Source organism: Canis lupus, chromosome 36, assembly GCF_003254725.2.
Source record: "Canis lupus dingo isolate Sandy chromosome 36, ASM325472v2, whole genome shotgun sequence".
NCBI lineage: Eukaryota > Metazoa > Chordata > Mammalia > Carnivora > Canidae > Canis > Canis lupus.
This window is the reverse complement of record NC_064278.1, coordinates 18,537,443-18,563,783: the sequence shown is the minus strand read 5'-3', so window position 1 is coordinate 18,563,783 and position 26,341 is coordinate 18,537,443. Positions and strand designations below refer to the sequence as shown.

Genomic DNA, 26,341 nt, shown 5'->3' with positions numbered 1-26,341 from the left:
AGAGGTTTAGTGCTACCTTCAGCCCGGGGCCTGATCCTGGAGACCTGGGATCAAGTCCTGTGTCAGACTCCCTACATGGAGCCCGTCTCTGCCTGTGTCTCTGCCTCTCTCTCTCTCTCTCTCTCTCTCAGGAATAAATAAAATACATTAAAAAAAAAAAAAAAAGAAGAAGAAGGAAAGGCAAAGGAAACATATTCCCTCCCCTTAACAACAACTTCCCAGGAGCTAAACTCAACACTTCAGTTAAGACCTCATATAGTAGAATTTACTCACATCCAGGTGCAAAGAAGACTGGGAAGTAGTCTTTATTCCTCATGGCCATGTCTCTAGCTAAAAAAAAAATCTGTAACCAAGGGAAAGGGGGAGATGACACACAGGAGGGCAAATAGTGTACCCTACCACAAAATGAGTGTTTTGGGGGAAGAGGGATGATCTGGAAACCAAGAACTTGCTGTGCTGAGACAAGTTTATACTCCATTTGTAAACTTCGTTCTATCCAGTTGAACATCCAGGATTATATCTAAATGAGACAAAGTATTATCGATGTTGGTAAGTGTGAAAATGGCATGTGGTCATGTTAAAATAACTCTCTTTTTAAAAAATTTATACTGAGGGATGCCTGGGTGGCTCAGCAGTTTAGCGCCTGCCTTCAGCCCAGGGCGTGATCCTAGAGACCCGGGATTGAGTCCTGCGTCGGACTCCCTGAGTGGAGCCTGCTTCTCCCTCTGCCTGTGTCTCTGACTCTCTCTCTCTCTCACTCTCTCTCTCTTTGTGTGTGTGTCTCTCATGAATAGATAAATAAAATCTTTTTAAAAATTTATATTGAGATTGTGAAGAGATGAAATAATATGATCTCTGGGATTCACTTAACTTTTTTTGTTTATTTATTTTTTTGCAATCTCTACACACAATGTAGGGCTCCACTCAACCCCGAGATCAAGGGTCCTATGCTCCTCCAACTGAGCCAGCCAGGCATCCCTGTTGGATTTGCTTAAAACAGTTCTGCAAGGAAAAACACTGGTGGGGTAGAGGAAAATGAAGGAAATATGGCCAAAATATTGATAATTTTAAAATCGGGTTTATAGGTATATGGGATTTATCATCCTACTATATTTTAGTATGTTTGAAATATTTCACAATAGAATTTTTATTTGTAAATAACCAGAATCGAAATTTCTAAATCCTAGATGGTAATATGGGTTCCTTATAGCCTTGGCTAAATTACTGAATGTTTCTGAGTCTCAGTTTCTTCATCTGTAAAATGCGGATGATGATACTTATTCTAACCAGTTAACAGCATTACACTAAAGGTCAGATGTAAAAATCCTGAAAGTGTTTCAGAACCTATAATGTAGGATGGTATCAGTTGTTAATGATATGCTTGCTATCATTTTTGTTATCATTCTTAATGTGAGAGCAGAGGGCATGTCTCATTATTCACTGCCGTGAATCATTTACCAGTGACTAGTAAAATGCCTGACACAGAATAGATAGGAAATAAATGCTGGATGTGTAAGAACAACAATTGTTAAGAAAAAAAAATAGGTACCTGAAATTGACAGGGATAGAAGAGATCTGAGAAATAATCAAATAACCTCATATGACAGTTGAGGAAACTGAGGCCCAGAGCAATTAAATGGTTGGCTTAAGTGACGCAGGATGACAGAGTTTTAGTACAGTGGAAGAGGCAAAGGCATAGTCTGTCTTAGAATCACAAGGGAAATACCAGAGACCCAAAGAGAATTTTACTCCCTTTTTCGCTGCTTTGGGAAAAAGTACCATAATATAATCATGCTACTTCTTGTTACAGTTGGAAAGAACAGTGCGTTCTCTAGCAGTACTCAGAGTTTGTTCTCTTAACTACCGTTTCCAAACAGGAGGCTAACCAGTGGGAACTCATAAATCCTTTTGTCATGCAAACCTGTTGGTTCTAATAATGGCCCCATCATAAGAATTGGTCTTGTAGTAGGAACAAGTATTTACAATCTTTTCTTTAAAAGTTCTCATAATACTGTTACATAATCTTTGTGGTCAAAGGCTGTGAATTTGGTCCAATTCTTTCAGAGGAAATTCTCCACTTGAACATGTATCTGAATTGATCATTTCACCAATGTCCTGTCACAACAGGGCTGAGTTAGGACCACATTTTCAGATGAACACTCTGTTTTAATATGTTGGATACGGATGCTCAACACTCTCTGAGAGAATAACAGCAGATAGCAACCATCAAGTAGCCAAGATTCCAATAATAGAAATGATCAGATATTATTTATTTTGGCATACAATAAATATGTATTTTTGCTCATGAATCTATGGTTCAGTTAGGTAGTTCTGCTGCTCTGAGCTGGGCTTTGTTGGTCTCATCTGGGTTCGCCTGAATCTGTGATCAGCTGGCAGGTCAGCTTGGAGCTAATTGGACTAGGACGGTCACGGAGAAGGTGACTTATTCCTGCACACTCGTTCCCTAGCAGGCTAACCCTGCTTTTCCATCATGTGAAAGCAGATTTTCAAAAGCACCAACAAAAGCATGGAAGGCTACTTGAGTTCTCAGCTCAGAACAGACACATTCACTTCTGCTGCGTTGTATTGGTTAAGCAAGCAACAAGTCTAGTAGAGTTTCAGAAGTAGGGAAAATAGATTCCACCTCAGGATGGGAGAAGCTCAAAGTCATATCATAAGAGGCATGGATACTGGGAAGAGAGGAATTGAGGCCATTTTTTGCTATCAGGCTACCATAACAAGGATGGGATTGTGCTAGGGATACCTTAGTGAGGTTTCTCCTTGGAGTAACCAGACACAGCTTTCAAAGTGCTTTACCTCTTGAGTTAGGAGAAGGGGGAAATTTCATGGGAATAATGGAGAAAATCTTAAAGTCAGGCAGTCTGGAAACAGGTATAAGACTTTAGAAGGTTACAAAAATAGGCCCAGGTGTTATTTTTCTGTGCTTTCCAAAGCTTGCCTATAGCCAATAACAACATAAATTTCTGTGTTCCAGGCATTAGCTCTTTGCAAATAGCAGCTCATTTAATCCTTATAACCACCATATGAAATATCATTATTCCTTCCTTATGGAGGCTTGGGAAGGTTAAAGACTAAGCCGACTGATCAAGGCCTCTCAGCCCTAGCAGAGGGAGTATGGTTTCAAACCTCCTGCACTCTTACTTCAAGGCCAGTGGGAGATAGTAAACACTATGCTGTTTAGTTTCGTAAAATGCAGAAGCTTCCTTTACTCTGCAAATAACATTGCACATCTATTTGGAGGTACAGAAAAAAACCTGACAATCTCAAATAAGTAATAGAATTTCATCTGCAGTTAATATAGTAAAGCAGGTTGGTGTCAAATCAGAAAGCAGGAGTCAACAAACTTCTTTCCTTTTTTAAAAGATTTTATTTATTTATTCATGGGAGACAGAGAGAGGCAGAGGCAGAGGGAGAAGCAGGTTTCCTGTGGGGAACCTAATGGGGGGGCTCCATCCCAGGACCCCAGGATCACAACCTGAGCCGAAGGCAGGCATTTAACCACTGAGCCACCCAGGAGCCTCCAACAAATTTTTCCTATCAAGGACCAGAGAGTAAACATTTTAGGCTTCTGGGTCATATGGTCTCTGTAACAACTCTCAAGTCTGCTTTTATAGTACAATTCAGCCAGAGACAATGTGTAAATGAATGAGTGGCTGTGTGCCAACAAAATTTTATTTACAAAAATAGGTGGCTAGCCACATTTGTCATAGAGAATTTGAAACCAAGCCAGGACTTAGCAAAAATGTACTTTGTTCCAAAAGACAGTTTGATGTGTTCTCCAAATCCTCTCAAACATAATAATAATAATCATGCACATTATAATAATTTATATATGCTACTAATAAAAGATACTTTTACAAATAAGACAAAATCATGACTGTCACACAAGTATTAAAAAATACATGTCAAAGATTTTATTTAATTTGTTAGTTAATGAGGGAAACAGTAAGAGGTTAAAATTCTTTTAAAGAAGAATCCAAAGAACAAACACATATGACAGCATTCATGAATGCTGACATTAATTTGTTAGTAGATTAAAAACTGATCAATATTTACAGAGAACAAAATTTAATGTTTGGAATCATCTCTTCTGTAGAATAACGGTCAATTGCATCCTATAAATAAGTTGTACCTGAAGCACAACTTATTTATGGGGATATAAGAATACCCGTCACCCAAGAAAGTAGAATTCACAATGTAAATAATAAAGTGTATCTAATATAATAATTTAAAAACTCTAAGATGTGAAGAAGCAGGAAAATTATAAGGAGAAAAATCAATAGAAATGGGGGGAAATGACACAGATGATAGAATTCAGTAGGCGAAGACATTGAAATAGTTACCACAACTGTATTGCATATGTTGCAAAATCTAGTAGTAGTTTTCAATAGAGGAGTGATCCTCCCTCCTGCCCCCTAAGTGACATTTGGCAATGTCTGGAGACAATTTGGTTGTCACAATTTGACAGAAGTGGTGCTACTGGCAAGTAGTAGGTAGAAGCCAAGGTTGCTGCTCACCATCCTACAGTGCACAGGACAGCCTCCACAGCAAAGAATTATTCGCCCCAAAATGTCAGTAGTGCTGAGGTTGAGAAACCCTGAACTAGAGGAAAGATTGAATATGTTAAGTAGAGACATCGAAGGTCTGAAAAAGACACAAATTGAATTCGTAGAGATGAAACAATGACTGAGATGAAAAAATAGACTGGATAGGATTAATTACAGGTTGGATGTTGCAGAAAAAACAAATGAACTTGAAGACATGGCAATATAAACTACACACAATGAACTCAGACAAAAGCGAGTCTGGGGGAACAAAAGGAACAGCATCAGTGAGCTGTGGGGCAACTTCAAGTGGCCTAATAGACGTGTAATTGGAGCCCTGACAGAAAGAGGGGTGGGAGTGACAGGAAAAAAAGTCTTTGAAAAAATAAAAAGCCAAAATTTTCCCAAATTTAATACAAACTAGATCCAAGAAGTTCAACAAACCCCAAGCACAAGAAACATGAAGAAAACACCGAGGCAACATCATGATCAAATTACTTAAAATAAGTTATTAAGAGAAAATACTAAAAGCAACCAGAGAGGAAAAAAAAAAAGATGTGACATGTACAGAGGAACAAAGATAATGATGACAGAGCATTTCTTGACAGAAACAATAAACAATGAAAAAAAATTTAAAAATCAACATCTTTAAAGTACTGAAACAAAAAGCTGTCTTAGAGATACTACACTAAAATATCTTTTAAAAATGAAGGCAAAAATGAAGACTTTTTCAGACATTAAAAAGATGAAAGAATTGATCCCGGTGTTATCTACATTGTGAAAAATGTTAAAGAAAATCTTTTAGGCAGAAATATGAAAATACAAAAAGGGGCAGTCTGGGTGGCTCAGCAGTTTAGTGCCGCCTTCAGCCCAGGGTGTTGATCCTGGAGTCCCATGATCGAGTCCCACATGGGGCTCCCTGCATGGAACCTGCTTCTCCCTCTGCCTGTGTCTCTGCCTCTCTCTCTCTGTGTCTCTCATGAGTAAATAAATAAAATAAAAAAAAAAACAACAACTGAAAGTTCAAAAAGAATCAAGAGCATTCAAAGTGGTAACAATGTAGGTAAATGTGTTAGGTTTTTTTCTTATTATTTCAATCTTTTAAAAAGATAATTGACTGTTACAGCAAAATAATGTAATGTGGAGTTTGCAATGTATGTCGAAGTGAAATACATGTCAGCAATAGGACAAAGTGCTGGTTTACTTGCAGGGGAGTTAAAGGGGGCTGATGTCTAGGTTTCTTGTCTGCGACTGACTGAATTGTTAAACATAGTAGAAGTATTAGAAACCGTGTCTGGCCTAGAGGCTGAGTCAAGCTCCCCCATTTGGTAAGTATGATATTTCTTTCCTAAAGAAAAGAAAAAAATGAGGCCAGGTAAGACTGATTGGACAGGCACTGAATATAAATGTCTTTTTTTTTTTTAAGATTTTATTTATTTATTTATTTATTTATTTATTTATTTATTTATTTACCAGAGAGAGAGAGAAAGTGAGCGAGAGGGAACACAAGCAGGGGGAGGGGCGAGGGAGAAGAAGAAGCCGACTTCCCACTGAGAAGGGAGCCTGACAAGGAACAGACCAGAGCCAGGAGGACATGGCTACCAGGATACTCAGATGGTAAAGCCCAACCTGTCTTAGTGGTTCTGCCGCCCTAAGTGAAGCTAATGGGCAGATAGCCCCCTCTATGCAAGGCCTGAATGCACTTCCCAAAGTTTTTTTATTTGTCCCCAATATGAGAACCCAGAAGTAAATGATGTATCTCTTTACAATCACAAGGAGGCAAAGATATTTCTAAATATAAGATCAAGGTCAGAAATGAGGAATGTGGCCTCGTTTTCCAGTCCTTGGGATTCACTTTGTGCCAACATTTATCAAGCAACTGATTTACTGAACATTTTCATAGATTTGACCAATCATTGTGACATTGTGTAGATACAGAATTTGAAATAATTTCTGTCTTCAAAAGTGAGGCTACAGCATTTGGCCTTAAAGATGTCAAGCCTAGAAATTGTAAAAATTGGATTCTCCGGGTAAAATATAACTGAAAGATAAACTTATTATGGTGTGGAGCTTCATTAGCTATAAAATCCCATAGAAAACTGTCCGGTTCCTAGTGCTTCTGTGCTCTCTTCTAATATATTATTTTGCTTGTAATGCTGTTGGGAATGTTGAAGATCAGCTGAATTGTTTATACAAACTCATAAATGTAAATTGATTTCTCACTCTATACAATACTCTGGGAATTAGTAATGTTTTGACCAAAAGTGACGATTCCCTTAAAAGTAAGCACATGGATTTTATTTGGAGAGACAAGCTGATAACAGTCTTAATTTGAGCACAGTGAAAATCTTTTTAATGAACATGGGGAAGCTGGATATATTATGTCAACAACATGTTTTTTATCAACCTTCCAAATAAGTGGAAAAGTCCTAGGTAGAAAATTAAGATTAACATCAATTACATTTCTTTGTGAAGCATGTTTTTATCTAAGCCATTTGGACCTGAGCACTTCATCCGGATTTTACATAGATTGCATAGTTGACAAATACGGTTAATGGATAGCTACTGTGCTAATCTGCATGGTTATTGTATAGATGAGCTTTTGCTAGTTTATGTTGCAGTAAGAAGCACGCACAGGTCTTATTGGCTTACAACCGAAAAGGTTTATTTGTCGCTCATGGAATGGGCTAGCTGTGGCTCTCTCTGCTCAATGTGTGCTTGTTTCGGGATCCAGGTTGAACAGGATGAACAAGCAACACCTATTTAGGACACTCATTATTATGGCAGAGTGTAAAGATTATAATGGCTGAACCATGCAATGGCTCCTAAGCTTCTGGTTTTTGTTTTTGTTTTTTTAACTTTTGAAAGATTTTATTTATTTATTTGACAGAGTGTGAGAGCACAAGCAGGGGGGGTGACAGGCAGAGGCAGAGGTAGAGGGAGAAGCAGGCTCTCCACCAAGCAGAGAGCCTGATGCGGGGCTCGATCCCGGGGTCCTGGGATCATGACCCGAGGGGGAGGCAGATGCCCAACAGACCAAGCCACCCAGGGCTCCTAAGCTTCTATTTAGATGCTATATGTCAACTGTGTCTCACATTTCATTGGCCAATACAAATCACATGGGTAAACCTAGTGTTAGTAAGTGAGGAAGTATGTGTCTCCCCTATAAAGGGACTGCAAGCACATGGAAACGTGTAGGATATATCATTCTCTTATAGGAAATGTGGTGAATAATTAAGAACAATAATACAATCTTCCAGTTATTAAATGGGATGTATCCGATGAAGAAGTAATTCAGCAGACTGTGCTGTTCTGATCCTTCAAATAAGACCAATCGGATTATTTATGCACTATCCTTGGAAATTTCATCACTACTTCCAATTTGAGAACCATGAAATATGAACCTTTGCTACTCAGTGCACTTGTGTGTTTTGGGCGGAAAGATGGAGCAGAAATGGTTCCCTAACAGGACCTATCACTAACTAATTATGCCAAAGATTGTGGCCATTTTGTGTAACAGTAGTGCTCCCAAAGCATTTCTTCCCAAATATGTTCTTTTTAAAACGTATGGCAAACACCACCTTCATAGTCCCTATTACTGTGCATAACTCCGTCCTTTAAACTTTGTCCTCTACTCGAAATCTTTTCTCAAGAAGAGCTGTCATTGATTTTTTTTCCAGTATCCCCTGGAGATGCCACATTATCTGAAGCTGAATGTCTGTATATCCTTCCAGCAATTCTTGCGGCTGTAATCATCCCCACACCTTTGCGTTAGTTCATCAGACAGGAGCTAGTGGTTATCCTGATGCATGAACATGTGCCAGGCAGGAAACTATTTTTGAAGAGCTCGCTACCATACAGATTTTCTAAGTCTTTATTTGTGATTCAAGAATTTTCATAGGAGGGACGCCTGGGTGGCTCAGCGGTTGAGCATCTGCCTTCGGCTCAGGTCCTGATCCTGAGATCTGGGATCGAGTCCCACATCGGGATCCTTGTGGGGAGCCTGCTTCTTTCTCTGCCTGTGTCTCTGCCTCTCTCTCAGTGTCTATCATGAATAAATAAGTAAAATCTTTAAAAAAAAAAGATTTTTCATAGGATGTTTGATTGTATTATTTTTTTTGGAAAGAGATTGAGCTCCACCACAATTTAAGGACCTTCATTTTTGTCTGTTGCTTGATCTTATCCTATTTTTCAGTTTCCATTATGATCTGATGGTCTTCCTGGTATTATTGTTACACTTTCTTTGTTAGTGCCTGTGAGAATTTCCCCCACACACACCCCTCGCACCAAGGCCTGTAGAGAGAAAATTATCTGTCATTATTATTGGACAAGATGAGTCATCTAAGAGATTCTGGGCAATGGGCAGACCTGATAGAGTAGGTAAAGATGAGATTATTCATTGAGATTTGAACTTGCCTGCCATCTTTGCCAGGCACATGAGTGGAGAGTTTGGGGTTTCCAAAAGATAAAAACCAGCCACTGAGTGGATGATCCAACAGAGGTATAAACTTTGAATCTGAAGATCAGAAATTCTGTTTGACCCTGGCACAATGCTGATAGGAGAGAGAACATATGCTAGGAGGAGTGAGGTGAATGCAACTGGCTGAAGAAGCAGATGTTCCTTCAAAGCCTTCACAATTCACCAACAAAGGGTTTCAGCAATCCCCAAAGGGCCTGAGAAGGAGGGTCTAGGGTAAAGCCCCATCTCCATCAGTGTGAAAGAGATGACTAGCCAGTCACTATAGGATCCCTCCAAAGAAATTTTATTTATTTATTTATTTATTTATTTATTTATTTATTTATTTATTCCATCCATTCATTCATTCATGAGAAATACAGAGAGAGAGAGAGAGAGGGAGAAGCAGGCTCCTCCCGGGGAGCTCCATGTGGGATTCGATCCCAGGACCTGGGATCACGCCCTGAGTCAAAGACAGACGCTCAACCACTGAGCCACCCAGGTGCCCCCTCCAAAGAAATTTTAAACCAGAGATGAAACTCTCCCTTCTGTGTCTAGGGGGTTAGAAAAGGCGGAATTCAAGAGACAAGGTGGCCGATGGCCCTGGTGAGGGCATTGGGCCCATAGCCTCTGACAAGAACCAGCAGGTGGTTTCTGGAAGAGACAGAGAATTCCATCAGTTCTGATGTTGGTGCCTGCCCAGATATGCTCAGGCCAGCAGTGTGAGTGGTTTCAGCAAGGACCCAACTCAGACGGGGTAGGGGGACAGCATAGATGTGGAGACGGTGTCAGTCAAAGCCAATCCAGGATTGAAATCTAGTTGCTTAGATAAGAAATTTGTGCTCTGTAAGCTATAAAAGGAAAAAGGGAAATCTCAATGCCATCTCTCCAGGGAGGAGGAGTTGACACTCTGGTTAGACTTCAAGAAACTTATTGGTCTGCAATTACCTCTAGGCAGGGTCACTATGATTAAAAGCATGCCTTTTTTCCTCCTCCTTGCTTCCATATGGTGAGCTGACATGGACCTCTGCTCAAAACACTCAGATATTTTGTTCCCGTTTGGTACTTTCTCCTCACTCATGCAGCAGAAGGAATGAAATGAACTGAGGTCTGCCTCCTTGGGGAAGCCTCTGTTATCTTTCTCTCTGTCCTTTTTCATTAGATGTTTTATTTTTATTCTCCCTTGCAGGGACAATATAGTCTCGTGTGGTCCTGGTAAAACTAACTATATTCTTAAGCAATTTAAAAAGTCTTTCTTGTCCCTAGGAAATTTCTATGATGAACATGATACACCAACCTGAACCTGTTCCTAGCTTGGCATCTTGGAATTCATTCTCCCATGGGCAACATCAAAGAAAAAGAGAAGCAAGATTTCCAGGGCTACAAAATGTGTTCAGTGGTGTTCAGATACCAGGTCTACGGACGGTAGGCTTTCATTTGTTATAATATGTTTGCTCAGGATCATGATGGGACAAGCAATGTACTGGGCAGAGGACTTACCATAAACACGTTAGAAACTCCATGCTTTACAGGTGTTTTACATATAGGAATCTTTTATGTGTAGACTGGGGAGAAAATGGATGTTCCACAGCTCTTCCTACTGCAGCGGGCCTTTTCTTTTGGAGAGTAACAAAAATATATTCTTCCCTAAACATTCCTTATTTCTGCTATCCAGAGAGATTGTATCCAGGAGCCATGTGATTCCAGAAGGTCCATTTGATGATGGGTGAATACTACAGATTTATTTGGCTAAATTTCTGGAAGCTGTACCCAACTATCCAGACCCCTTCGAAGCGATGTGTAGGATGGCAATTTGCTGCTGGCTGTCTGCAGTCTATTTTGTGATAGACAAAAGGACCAGCATCACGTAAATCATGATAGTGTTCAGACTTCCCATACATTGCTCCCACAGGGAACAGGTCCGTGTTGGCCAGACAATGATGCATCAGTCATAATGGAAACTAAAAAGGGTAGGAAGGTTAACAATACAACATGGAGCTCACTTTCAGGCTTTCAGACTCCGTGATGGGACATGGTAAGGGAGAGTGTCATGATGGGGAGCTAACTGCCAGGATCAGTGGATGTACTTCCAGCGGAAATCTCTCACCTTGTGCCAAGATCCATGAGCCAAGATGGTAATCCTAGAATTCAGATGCTCACTAGAAACTGGTGTGCTAATTTGATGGTCTGCTGGGAGCAGGAAGAGAGATACGTAACATCGAGTTGAAAACACTCCTGGGTACCTCAAAGGAAGACCATGAACTGATATTTGCCACTTTTGGATTCCTTATGTCTGATTTATGACACAATTTAGATCCAAAAATTCTCAAAAAATAAGTTACGAGTATAATTACTTCAGGTAAACATCTTTGTTCATACTTGATCAGAACTTAGTGAATTTCTTTAGTTTAACTGAAATATATATCAACATTCAATATTATTATTATTTTTTAAAGATTTTATTTATTTATTCATGAGAGACAGAGAGAGAGGGAGAGAGAGAGAGGCAGAGACAGGCAGAGGGAGAAGCAGGCTCCATGCAGGGAGCCTGATGTGGGACTCGATGTGGGACTTGATCCCGGGTCTTCAGGATCAGGCCCTGGGATGAAGGCGGCACTAAACCGCTGAGCCACCTGGGCTGCCCAACATTCAATATTATCATAGCTTTATCACACTCAAATTTCAGAAGTGAAAATTTCTTGGGGCGCCCCGGTGGCTCGTTGGTTAGATGTACCATACTTGGTTTCGTCTGGGGTCGTGGTCTCTGGGTTGTGGGACCTGGCCCTGCAACGGGCTCAGTGCTGAGTCTGCTTGAAAATTCAGTCTCTCTGCCTTTCCCTTCTCTCTCACTCTCTCTCTCTCTCTCTCTCTCTCAAATAAGTAAATACATCTTATAAAAAAAAAAAAGAAGTGAAAATTTCTTTTCCCGGGATTTCTTGCTTTGAGTGATGGTTGGAGCTCAATATTATGTAGATGAGCCAGTGACTATATTGAAACTTATAACTCCATGAGTATTTATTAAATATATAGTACTTGAAAAGTAGGCTCAAAGGTTAACTAAATAACGGATGTTGTTGAAAACAGATTGAGGTCTACATCTCAAAATATCCTGATGAAATGTCAAAAGTGTAATGCCCAACACTGAGATGTTTGCAAATTGAATGTTTTTCCAGAGTGTCATCATTATGGGACAATCTAAAGATAGCCTTCAAATATTGGTTAGCACTTAGCACCCAATTCTCTTCAATTTTTTCCAGTTTAAACAGTAACCTCTATTCAACATTTTAAAATCCATGTTATCAATATTAATAGAATATTTCAGTTCTCATAATACTCTGCTTCATAGAGACACTTGCAGGGCATTTCTATTCTTTTTAAAAAGAAAATTCATGAAGAATTCAAAAAAGAAAAATAAAAGAAAAAATCATAAAGTTCATTCTTCTAAAGTGTACAATTCAGTGGTTTTTAGTATATTCATAAGATCATACAATGGTCACCACTATACAATTACTGAACATTTTATCATTCCAAAAAAGAAACCCTGAACCCAGAAGCAGTAACCTCCCATTTTCCCATGCCCCTAGTCCCTGGCAACCACCCATATTCTCTTGTCTCTATGGGTTTGCCTATTGTGGACATTTCATATAAATGGAACAATACAGTATGTAGCCTTTCGCATCTGGCTTCTTTCACTTAGTATAATGTTTTCAAGGTCCGCGCATATTTTAGCATGAATCAGTATTCCATTCCTTTTTGTGGCTAAATAATATTCCTGTATGAATATACTATTTTTCTTTATTCCTTCATCAGTTTGTGGACATTGGGCTGTTTCCAGTTTCTGGCTATCATAAGTAATGCTGCTATGAATACTTGTGTATCACTTTTCCTGTGAAAATATGGTTTCAATTCTCTTGGGCACCTAGGAGCGGAATTACTGGGTCATACAGCAACTCCATATTTAACTATCTTAGGAATTGTCACAGTTTTCCAAAGTGGCTGCGTTATTTTACATTCTCACCATCAATGCATTGGGAGTCCCAATTTCTCCATAGCTTTGCCAGCATTTATCATTGTCTTTTTCATCATATCCATCCTAGTGGCTATGAAGTGGTAACTCATTGTGGTTGGATTTGCATTTCCCTGGTGATTAATGGTCTTGAGTGAGCATCATTCATGTGCTTAATGGCCATTTGTATCTCTTCTTTGAAGAAATGTCTACCCACGTTCTGTGCCCATATTTTTTATTGGGTTGTTTTTATCTTCAGTCCCGCGGGCCTGGAGCTCGCGGTTGGTCTGAAATAAGGAGATGAGCCCCCAAATGATGTTGGCTGGTCCTGAAGGCAGAGGATGGCTGGAGTGTGATTGTGGAGGGAGAAGAAGTTGGTGATCACAGGCTGCAAGAAGGGGCATCTCTTGGGTCTGTTACACCCACTCTTTTTTTTTTTTTTCTTTTAAAGATTTTTATTTATTTCTTCATGAGAGACACAGAGAGAGGCAGAGACGCAGGCAGAGGGAGAAGCAGGCTCCATGCGGGGAGCCCGACGTGGGACTCGATCCCCGGACCTGGGATCATGCTGTGAGCCAAAGGAAGATGCTCAACCGCTGAGACCCCAGGCGCCCCCCAAACAATCTGAAGGCGAGATGCAGATCCTCAGTACTGCCAGGTGCACTGCCCAGTTTTTAATTTTGATGAAATCTAATTTATGTAATTTTTACTTGGGTTGCTTATTGTCATATTAAGAAGCCATTGACTAATTCAATGTTGTGAAGAATTTAACCTGTTTCCTTTTAAGAGTTGTACAGTTTTAGTTCTTGCATTTAGGTCTTCGATCCATTTTTTTAAGTTTTTATTTATTTATTTGAGAGAGAGCACGGGAGAGAGAAATTGAGCAAGCAGAAGGGGGATTGGGAGAAGGGTACAGGAGAGCGAGAAGCAGGCTCCCGGTGGAGCAGGGAGCCTAATGTGGGGCTCAATCCCTGGACCCTGGGTTCATGACATGAGCAGAAGGCAGACCTTAACCAACTGAACCATCTAGGCACCTTGTCTTTGATTCATTTTTAATTAATATTTTAATAATGTGTGTGATAGGGGTCCAACTTCATTCTTTTACCTATGGATATCTATTCCATTTTCTTTTTTTTTGTGTGTGTGTGTGTGTCTATTCCATTTTCTTTTCCTTTTTTTTTTTTTTGACAGAGAGAAAATGAGCAGGACAGAGGGAGAGAGAATTTTTTTTTTTTTTTTTTTTTTTTTTTTTTTTTTTTTTTAGGGAGAGAGAATCTTAAGCAGGCTCCACGCTTGGTGCAGAGCCGGATGTGGGGCTGGGTCTCTTGACCTGAGCCGAAATCAAGAGCCTCAGGCTTAACTGACTGAGCAACCCAGGTGCCCCTCTATTCCATTTTTTTTTTAAAGATAGATAGATAGATAGATAGATAGGTAGATAGATAGATAGATAGATTCATGATAGACACACACACAGAGAGAGAGAGGCAGAGGAGGGAAGAAGCAGGCTCCATGCCGGAGCCCGACGCAGGACTCAATCCCGGGACTCCAAGATCACGCCCTGGGCCAAAGGCAGGGCTAAACCACTGAGCCACACAGGGATCCCCTCTATTCCATCTTCTAGACAGTTTTGCTTCTAGTAAAAAATATGGAAAATGTTGAAAAAAGAACTATGTTCTTTTTTTTTTTATGTTCTTTTTTTTAAGAAAAAAAATTTTTTTAAGATTTTATTTATTCATGAGACACACACACACACACACACACACACAGAGGCAGAGACACAGGCAGAGGGAGAAGCAAGTTCCCTGTGGACTTGATCCCAGGACTCCAGGATCCCACCCTGGGCCAAAGGCAGGCGCTGAACCGCTGAGCCACCCGGGCTGTCCAACTGCTATGATTCTAATGAAATACAGCATTAACAATAAAATGAGAACTCAGAATTTGTGATTTCTAGGTTCTTGTCCAAGTGACACTGGTTTTCATCTAAGAGAAACTATAAATCTCTTTTAACTTTGAAATATTTGAGCATGATAGATTTGTATAAATCTCTGAAATACCAACTGTCTCCAGGTTTCAGTAGTGTCTTACAGGGCCTTTTCAAAGAGAAAACTGCTTGAGCTGACTGAGTTCCTCAGTTGGTAATTGGTATTCTGAACATGAAGCAAACATAGTTTTTAATCAATAGTGAACTGTAGGGCAGCCTGGGTGGCTCAGTGGTTTAGCGCCTGCCTTCATCGCAGGGCGTGACCCTGGAGATCCTGGATCGAGTCCCGCATGGGGCTCCCTGCATGGAGCCTGCTTCTCCCTCTGCCTGTGTCTCTGCCTCTCTCTCTGTGTGTCTCTCATGAATAAATAATAAAATCTTTAAAAAAAATAGTGAACTGTATATTTTGTACATTTTATTTTAGCATTACTTGCTCCCCATATATTTATGACATTGATTGGACAGCCAATATTTTCAGCTCTACCCTCATATTTCATGGCATTTTCTTGACTTGACTTCAGTCCATTGTAGCTGTTAAATTCGAATCCTGCTCTTCTATCACGTCTAATGCTCCCTGGCCTGTTTGTAACTAGAAGTATAGAACTCTTTTATTCAGAAATAATCAGTGAAATGACAAAAATCCCAAATGAGTAAAATTTGGCTTCATCTACCTCATTTTTGAAATTAGTGCGATTTCCAATTTAGCATTCCTGGTCAAGGAAATATTGGCCGCCTTTGAAAATGTTATAGAAAAAAAACAAAAGCACACATAGCAATGCATCTATGTTCCTCAAAGACATTCAGACCGAAGGTTATTCTCCAACCTGGCTGCTGTGGAACTGGCATTCTAACAAGCAGATGTTGTAAGCAAGAATGTGAATTATTATGGCACCAGAGCGTTGTCACCAATGGACCACAAAATCTATTTTAAAAATTCTTTTACATACATAGTACAGATTCTGTTCTGGCACCGTGTGCTCTAAAAGCTGCAGATACATTTTAGAAAACACTGATGAAGCCATTACTGTTCTGTCCATTTGTTCATAGTATATGTCATTATTCAAGAAATTTAAGAACCATAATGACGGAAAATCACACAGAAAGAAAAGTAAAGGAACATGGACTCTGTCAGAAACAAGGGCTACATTTTTATTCAAGAGGCCCCTAATGATGGAAAATCACAGTGAAAGGCAGAGGCGAAACCGGGATTCCATAAAGGACCTGACACACACCAGTAGTACAAGTAGGAGAACAGTCATAGCAGACGCGTAAAAATAAAGAAAAACAAAATTAACAAGAGACAAGCTGTACTGGGGCTGACGCACAAAACAGCAACAAATCACAGTGAATTCTGAAGATTAATTTCAAAGAATCTTCTGAAATAAGCAAGGAGACAGACAGCATCAATATTAATGAAGCTGAAATGGAACTCCTAAAGAGCCACAGCATAAAATGGCACATGAATGTTTTGTTTTTAAATGGATTGTAGATTGGATCACAGGACCATCAGGAAAATGAAGGGACATTCACAAGAACATCATAACAGGGCCAGCTGTGTGATAAGCAATTACAACATCAGTGCTAAAATCTCCAATGTAAAAGAAAAACATCAGTGTTGAAATAAAAGAAAATGTCAACAGTCTGCAGATGAGGTAAAAGAAAGTGAAGAATAGATTTTATTGAGACTCAATAGCCTGCACTATGTCAATATCGAATGTCTTTGATAAAACAGACAATAGGCATTCGAAGAAAGATCAAAATTTGATTCCATCTTGTATTGCAATTTCCCTTCAGATTGTCAGCTAAAGCAGCTCGAAGATCAGCCCGACGCTTCCGCTGCTTAAACCACTTACTGGTTGTGAACTAGATGCTTTTGGAAGCTGTGTAACTTTGACAGGCTCCTAGGGTTCTGCAAAGGTAAATCTTTGCATCGCTGTAAATCAGATTTTAAAAGGAACATGTTAAGTGTGTTAATAGTGTAGGCAACTTGGAGGAATTTTAGATACCACTTTTTTTTTATAAAATGAAGGATCTGTTATTAAAAGGCAAATTATCATATCCCCATCCATTTTATGGAGTGCTGACTTCTGGATAGACGAGTCCGGGGGCTGGGTAGCACCGTCTTTGTGGCAGTGCACTTGGCATTTCCATTGCTGTGTGGTACCACAGAGGGAGAAAATAATACCCACTTCAAGCTTTTTCTCCCTTCCTATAGCTCTACAACATTTATGATTGCAGGTTGTTGAGCTCTTTTAACCACTAGCTGAGCCAAAGCCTGTTTGCTGAGGAAGGAAGAGTATAAGGAGGTTCACTTCCCACCCACAATTAGAAAAGCAAGTCATGTGTGGCACAAAACAGCCCCTCTAGGGTTGAGTTCTTCACCAGTTTCCCCCCAAAAGATGGGTAGGAAGTTATGGGCATTTCTGGGAAACTCAAAGGATCCTTTTGCAAGTGCTTTCTCCACTACCATGAGGAAATAATATTAGCACTGTAGAAATTTAGTATGTCCAGAGATTCCTTGATACTCTTTCCTTCAAGAGCCAGCACTTAATTCCTCTCTCCCTTGATAGGGGGATGGAATTATTTGCAAATAAACATGATGGAAATGATGGGACATGATGCTGGAGACTAGGTCATAAAAGGCACTGAGGTTTCCTTCTTGCTGTCTCTTGAATGACTCGCTCAAGGGAAGGCAGTGGCAGTCTCATGAGGTCATCTCAAGAGGCCCTCGAGCACTCCTACGAAGAGGCCTATTGGTGGAGGAACGGAGCTTCCACACGCCAACCCAACAGGAATGATGGAGGCCTTTTGTCAAGAATCCTGCGAATGAACCACCCTCTGAGTGTCCCAGTCAGCCTTCAAAGGGCTGTAGCCACAGTTGATATCTGAAATGCAATCTCAGGAGAGTTCCAACCAGAATCCCTCAGTTAAACTTCTTACTTCCTGACCCACAGAAACTGAGATACTAAATGTTTGCTGTTTAAGCTACTAAATTTGGAGGTGATTTACTATGTAGCAATAGCTGTTACAAGTCCCTGCCATTTATTTATGATATGTGCCAGGCTCTGTGCCAAACTTTTTAGAATGAATGAGCTTCTCTAAAGAGGTCAAAGATCTCTCATTTCAATGTACATATGAATCAGCCTATTAAAAATGCTATATTCTGGGGCTTATACCCTGAATTGGGACCTATGAATCTGTATTTTAACTAGCTTCCCAGATAATTCTGATGCAGTTGGCTAGACCACACCATTTGAGAAATATTGCTTCAAGCCTTTACCCATTTCCTTCAGACACTGCCCATCTTTTAAATAAGACCTTCTGGGCCTGTTCTCCCTGTGAAAAATACATATACATTGTATTATTATTTTTTAAATGCTACCCAAAGACTGTATTGGAGCTTCTGGAAAGAGGAGATAGTGTATCTTGATGAGAAGATGTTTTAGAGACTAACAATTCTCCAAACCAGACCATTTAAACAATTGTCTTATTTACTTTGGTGAACATAGTGGTGAACATTGTATAGAAACCTATACTCCCTAGGGAATTTTGGAGTTGCATTTAGGGTAAGTCTATAGGTAAAAATCTAGGGCTCATTTGGTCATACTCCCTAGGGAATTTTGGAGTTGCATTTAGGGTAAGTCTATAGGTAAAAATCTAGGGCTCATTTGGTCACAAGTTTACCTGATTTTTAGGAGGTGAAGACAGGGCCATTTCAGAGGAGGAAAGAATTGCCAACATGGTAGATCTGAGGGTTCCAAAGGCCTTTCCCCAGATAAATATTTCCTTTACTTTCACAGGATAGGTTAAATTCATTCTCTCATCTCAATCATCTCTATTAAAATGTAAATACTTAACAAAATAAAATGTAAATACTTTTGGGTCCAGTAACATTCTTAAATACCTGTCTCTCAGAGAGAGTGAATGCATCAAAGCTTTTTTTTCCTGTTAGTTTTAGAAAGAAGTAAGGAAGTGGAGGGAAAAAAAGGGCTGTTTCATGGAAGCTATGATACCATCAGTCATAAGAAGCACCTTTATTACATGTATTTTTTAATAAAGATTTTATTTATTTATTCATGAGACACAGAAAGAGAGGCAGAGACACAGGCAGAGGGAGAAGCAGGCTCCATGCAAGGAGCCCGATGTGGGACTTGATCCTGGGAATCTGGGATCATGCCCTGAGCCAAAGGCAGACACTCAACCGCTGAGCCACCCAGGCATCCCTTACATGTATTTTTTTAAGTGCTTCCAATTATAATTGGAAAATGACATCGGTTGTTTATTTTGATTTCTGAAATATTAAAATGTGAAAAAATATCTTAGATAAAATAAGTAATTTTACGGCCAAGAGTGGTTATCAACCACTTGCCATTGGTAGGGAAGAGTCTAGATAATGAAACTATTTCTCATTTTTTTGTGTTTTAAATGCTAAAGATTATGATAGAAAGTAATATTGAAATTTTAAATAATTCATGGAATCATTATATTGGTTTGCGCTTAAAATCATAGCAACAAAAGTGATTTCTAACACTTCTCACTTTTTTTAAAATTTTATTTTTAAACAATCTATGTCGGGCTGGAACTTACAACCCTGAGATCAAGAGTTGCATGCTCTACTGATTGAGCCAGCCATGTGCCTGACTTCTTACTATTTATGATCTTACAACCTAATCACCAAATGATCACAATGCTTATATTCATATGGACATTTTTTTCTTAAAAGGTGAGCTTTTTTTTTTTTTTTTTTAATTTTATTTATGAGAGACAGACAGAGGCCCAGGCAGAGGGAGAAGCAGTATTCATGCAGGGAGCCTGATGTGGGACTTGATCCCAAGACTCCAGGATCACGCCCCAGGCTGAAGGCAGGCGTTAAACCACTGAGCCACCAGGGTTGCCCAAGGGTGAGCTTTTCCTTCACTCATTCATGGTCTCTGACGTTACTAGGCCCTTCAATGGTGCCAGCAAGGGTTTGGCAAAGGCTTGGGGTGGGCTGTTGGGAAGGAGGGGGAGGAATTAGAATAATTTTGTAGCCTGAAGATATCATTAATAAGAGGCCTAGAATATGATTCTATCTTTCTTTAGTGGGCTCCCCTTACTACCTTTCCTGTTTTCCTTCCTTACTCCCTTACCTCTCACTCTTAGAGACAGCAAACACCATTAGACCAGAATTCTTTCGATGTTCTGGCAACACATCTAACAGCCTACACTACATCTATAACCTCCATTCCTCCAACTTCAGAGGAAGAGGCATCCCTGCTCCTCTTGTGGATTGTGTAAAGCCAATCCCTTCATCTGTGCTCTAGACTTTACTTTCTTTTGATTTCTCAGAGAACTCACTTAAACTATTATTGCTTTTTCCTGTCCTTAACCTAACCAATCCTCTTGACTGGCTCCTTCCCATCCACATTTAAGCATCCTCAAATGTGTCTCATCTTAAAAGTTCTTTGAAATAAATACAAAGTAGTAAGTACAAATAAATTGAGTGAAATTATAAAACCCAGGCAGAGCTTAGATGAAAGATCCTGACTCCTTCAACTGCATCTCTGAGAGAGCCCCCGTGCCCCATATGCTAACTATTCCTTTAAAACAAACAATTGTTAAGCACCTTCTAGGAATGTGGTGGAAAGCTGGAGATGTTTTCATTCCACCAGAAAAATAGACCTTGGCTCCAGAGTTTCAACTGGAATATATATTTTTCATGAGTTTCCTAATTAGAAAGTTAAAAAGAAGCGTTTTTGCTTTGTAGTTGGGAAGGAATAACCATAAATAAGGACTGAAATGCTAGCCATTTGGACGAAACCTTTCCGCCGAGGCTACTTACTCCACTCCTTGTCAATAAGAAATAGAACTGGAAGTTTGGTAACTTTTACAGGCTCTTGACATTGAAACATTCCTATACTCAAAAGCCAGCCATATTCTAGTGTATTGAAATATTACATTAAGATGAATTAATTCAATTTAAAGACCCAATTTCTTAAGAAAAAAATTATAATAGCATCAAAACTATAAAACAATTTTCTGACTAAAAACATGCAAGACCTGTACACTAAAAACTATATAACATTACTGAAAGAAGTTAAAGACCTGAATTAAAGGACAAGTATACTTTGTTCGTGGGGTTGAAGACTAAAAATTGTTAAGATATAAATTCTCCCCAAATTGATCCATCTATTCAATACAACCCCAATAAAAAACGTAGCAGGCCATTTTACCGAAATTGACAAACCGATTCTAAAATTCATAGAGAAATGCAGAGGACCTAGCGTAGCCAAAGCAAGTGAAAGAGAAGAATAAAGCTGGAGGACTATCTATTTCAAGACTTTGTGAAGCTTCAGTAACCAAGACAGCGAAGTGTAATGGCACAAAGACAAACATCAATTAAAGAGAATATAGAATCTAGAAATAGGCCAAATGATTTTTTTAAAGCCTTTATTTATTTGTTTGTTTGTTTGTTTGACAGAGAGCACAAGCAGAAGGAGAGGAAGAAACAGGCTCCCCGCTGAGCAGAGAGCCCAACATGGGGCTTTATCCCAGGACTTTGGGATCATGAGTCAAAGCCAACTTAACCAACTGACTACCCAGTTGCCCCTGTCACATGATTTTTCAACAATGATATATAAGCAGTTCAGTGGAAGAAGGATAATTGTTCTAACAAATGGTGCTGGAATGTTTGGATATCTAAACCTGTAAAACAATGTATGGGTATATACAAACATCAAAACTTGTTAAATTGTACACTCTTAATGATTTATTGTATGTCATTTATACCTCAATATAGCTGTTTGGTTTTTTTTTAAGATTTTATTTATTAGAGAGCATGCACACAAGTGTGCACAAACAGCGGGGAGAGACAGAGGAAGAGGGAGAAGCAGACTCCCCACTGAGCAGAGGACCCGTGCCAGGGCTGGACCTCAGGACCTTGAGATCACAACCTGAGCCAGTCAGACCTTCACCAACTGAGCCACCCAGGCACTCCTCAGTATACCTGTTTAGAAAACATTACGACATTGCTTCTGAAAATTCAATGTGTACATTTTTAAAAAGATTTATGTATGTATGTATGTATGTATGTATGTATGTATGTATGTATGAGAGACATAGTAAGAGAGGCAGAGACACAGGCAGAGGGAGAAGCAGACTCCCTGCAAGGAGCCTGATGCAGGTCTTGATCCCAGGACTCCGGGATCACTACCTGAGCCAAACAGATGCCCAACCACTGAGCCACCCAGGTGCCCCCAATGTGTAATTTTTTGATGGATGTTGTCAGATGTCTTCTAAATTGTGATTGGAATGGCATTTTGGTTAGGATCTCCTACAGATAGATAAACACAATAAGAGCAAAAGTTGATCAAGGCAACCCTCCACCTTGGTAAGTTTATACCAAGCTAAGTCCAGATGCTACCATTGGATTATCTTCTTTTGGACTTAACAAATTTTTTATTGGGGCCCCTGGCTTCTCAATCAGTAGAGCCTGTAACTCTTGATCTCAGAGTTGTGGGTTCAAGCCTACATTGGATGTGGAGCCTACTTAAAAAAAAAAAAGACATTAAAAAATATTGTATTGGGTTAGAATTGGTGATCAGAACCAATTGTCATTTTTGATGAAAAGTTAAAAGAATAGAATTGTAACTTTGAAATGATAAAAATACTTCTCTAAAAGATTCTAATTTTAGAATGATATGACTCAGATTTTTTCCTATCATCCTTGATAATATGAGTTGATACTATTATATTAGGCACAAAATCCCATTGCATTTAGTGGCTCATCATGGTAGGGAAATTAAATGATTCCTAGAATTCCCCAGAATAAAATTCTAAGGGTAACAGTTTAGCTTTTCGTACACTCTGACAGCATAATAGCTATTAGAATAACAACTGAGCTTGCTTTAGTGGTTAAGAGGTTTGTCATTCAAAAGACCTGAGCCAAATGTTCATCAAACGATGAATGGATAAACAAAATATGAAATACATGTAGAAGCATATTATTTAGTCTTAAAAAGAATGAAGTTCTGATACATGCTACAATGTGGATTAATTGTGACAACATGCTAAATAAGCCAGACAAGTATTATATGGTTATATGATTCCACTTATATGAAATAACTGAAGTAGTCAAATTCATAGAGACAGGAAAGTAGAATAGTGGTTATTCTACTAAAGTAGAATAGTAGAATAGGGCCTGAGAGGAGGGGAAATGGGGAGTTAGTGCTAAATGGGCATAGAGTTTCAGTTTGGGATGATGAAAAAGGCCTAGACACGGATGGTGGTGATGGCTGTAAAAACAAAGTGAATGTACTTAATGCTACTGAATTCTTCAAAATGATTAAAACGTCAAATTTATGTTCTGTATGTTTTACCACAGTAAAAATGAATATTTTTGAAAAGTCCTGGGCTGAGAACTGGTTAAAAGTTAGGAGAGTTTGGACTACATGGGAGCCACAAGTTCCTCACATGCAAATAGGGAAAATACCAACTTCACATGTTTTGTGAGAATGAAACGAGATAAATCATGTGAAATACTTAAGAGGTTTCTTTGGATAAAGTAAAAATGGAGGAGTGGTAGTCATTGTTGTATGCACTTATCTACCTCTGTATCTCCAAGGGTCAACACTTTGTTGAATGAATAAATGAATGAGTAAATGACCTGCAGGGCTCCTTTTCTGTAGTATCTGAGATGTTAGAACAAGAACATTAAAATGACTACTAATATTTGCATACTGATTTAGAGTTCACAGAGGGCTTTTGCATATATCACCTTGTTTGAATGGCATAATAACAAACCTAGCAGGGCAGGTGTGAGACTGCCGTTCCTAACCACCACGACCCTACCTCGGTGTAGCAGTGGCAGTGGTTAATACACCGGAACAGTAGGGTATGGTGGACTTATTAAACTTTAAAACCAGGTTCAGAGTCCAGCGTCTTTTCCACAGATACAGAATGACCAACAGAACAGAAAAACGTGCAGAACATAAGATCATATGTCGGGTCAGTGGGTAGGACCACAGTCTGATTCCTTTGCCCCAGATAGCCTCCCTTCCCTCACGTGTAAAAATTGGTTACTCCGCCTCAGGCAGTGAGGGGTTAAATTGGGAATTCGCAGCACCTGAGACTGGGTGTCTCTGGATGATGAGCCAGGGCTAGAGGGAGGGAGTGGGAGAGAGAAAAACCTGCCACTGGGAGCCTCCAAGGAAGAAAGAACACTGTCCTATAATATCTTATCTGTTGCTGTAAGGAAGCCCTGCAGCGATAAGAGGAGGCTGTCTCACTTCTTGGCTTGACTTCTCCCATTCTCAAGTCACTGTCCTGCTCTACGGTTGTGTGATATTGCATTTTAAAGCGGGTGGAAGGTATGGAAAGGCAAAGCTGGAAATAGGCAAGGAAACAGAGCTAGTGCAAACTGGAGCAGATTAGTGATGGTTTGTTGGAAGTTGAGGACAATGACTTAAGCAAGAAGCGAGGGAGATACCTGCCAAGAAATGGGACGGTCTTTCTTAATTGCTCCAGAGCGTTTTGCAGCAATGAAAATAAGATTATGGAGTCCCCCATGCATTATTATCTGTAGCAACTCTTCCTCCATAATTCCCTGAGCTGTCCTTTTGTTTTGTTTTGTTTTTACAGAAGAGATTTTTTAGAGGTGTTGTTTTGTACGGACAAAATACAGTTTCTGCCCTTAAATTCTACCACTGAAGTGTGTACCAAATCCTCATTTCCTTTACAATGTTAGAATCGAGTCATAAGAAAGCTGGATGGCCATACAATCACCGGGAAAAGTGCTTGAAGCGAAGCCTTAGTGAGATGACTCCAACCTCAAATCGCATGGCGAGCACACGGTTTTCCCAGTGCCTTCATCATGCTAGAGGTGATCTTCCTATAGGCTCTTTTGTTGTCTGCCCGCCTAAGATGCTCTTTCCGGCTCTAATGAGTGAGGCTACAGACACATGTCAGTGCTCCTTTCTCTCTACTCCTCTGACCCCGGATAGCATGCAGCCAGATTCTGTCTCCATCGTTACAACAGAAAGTGCTATCTTTAAAGGACGGTGCCTTTTGCAGTCTTGTAAGAACTCCAGCTGGTCTGGCAAAGGTTGTAACCTATTTCACATCTTAAAGGACTACCCTTTATTTCAGGATGTCTTTAAAAAGCAACACTCTACAACTACCTGTTTCCTTAGGTACAATTCCCCATATCCTTTACCGCTGCGCGTAAAAACACACTTAGGAGTCATAAATGCATACAAGTGAGACCCGGAAAACTTGATGTTAAGAATTATTAGAACGTTATTAATTGTACACAGTGGGAATCTTTAAAAGAGGCAGAAACATCTTGAAGGGACCTTTGTATGACACCATATATTTTCAGATCAAATCAGGTTGTTGGTCTACTAGAAGATACTAAGGAAATTTCATATGGATATGAAATTGTGATGGTTTCTAAAACTATGGTGTCTCTCTCGGAAAAAGAAATAACCTTCCTAGTGTGTGGTGTCCAGAGAGCAGCGGATCTGCAGTAATATGGATGCTACTTCAGCTGCTTGTAGGTTAAAGAAGCAATTGAGGCCTACAGAACACTGATGACTGATGAGGGTGATAATGTACTGGAGCCTGTCGGTAGTGAGGCCCCCTGGAGGAACAGAGCTCAAGGTAGGAGGGGCTGTCTCCTAATAGGAAAAGGATCTTAGGAGAGAGATTCACCGAGTTTAAAGGAGGCAGTAGGTGGCCTAAACAGTAGGTATTTAGAAGGAGATCCTGGAGGAATACATGGGGAGTGAATTAGTTTGCTCAGGCCAAGGTAAGAAGTACCAGGACTGGGTGGCTGAAATAATAGAAATTCATTTCCCCTGGAGGCTACATGTCCAAGATCAAGGTGTCAGCAGCGTTGGTTTATTCTGAAAGCTTGTGTCCTTGGATTTTAGGTGGTCATCTTTCCATGTCTTCATGTGTTGATCCTCCTGTGAACTAATCTCCTCTTATATGGATTCAGTCATGCTAGGTTAGGAACCACCCATATGATCGTAGTTTACCTTAATGACCTCTTTAAAAGCCCTCTCTCCAAACACAGTCAGTTCTAAGGTACTGAAGGTTAGGACTTGAGCGTATGAAGTTGGGAGAGACGCAGCGGCCCACAATAGAGAATGTTCCAGGCAGAGGCATGGAGACGTGGAAGTACCTGCCCCTCACTGAGTGTTCGCTGCAGCAAAGGGTACCTTGCTTCTTGGGGAGTGGAGAGATGAAGCTGGAAAGGTAGGCGGGGCTTACAGGATGGAGGGGCTCTTCTGTTATGCTGTAGAGTTTGCATTTTATCCTGGAGGCTATGAGGAGCCGTGGAAAATTTTAAA

The 26,341-nt window shown here is 39.9% G+C and overlaps 2 long non-coding RNA genes across 2 annotated transcripts in view; one reads left to right on the top strand and one right to left on the bottom strand.

The window, feature by feature from the left end:
* Positions 1-289: 289 nt before the first annotated feature.
* Positions 290-26,341, bottom strand: part of LOC112668121 (uncharacterized) — a 131,321-nt gene continuing 105,269 nt past the window's right edge. Inside the window, exon 7 of the long non-coding RNA XR_007408614.1 lies at positions 290-520. This is a non-coding gene — a long non-coding RNA (uncharacterized LOC112668121). The remainder of the gene's footprint in view (positions 521-26,341) is intronic.
* LOC118350307 (uncharacterized) lies at positions 17,690-21,752 on the top strand. Its single transcript, XR_004803852.2, has 2 exons — positions 17,690-18,008; positions 21,469-21,752. It is a non-coding gene; the product is annotated as an uncharacterized LOC118350307 (long non-coding RNA).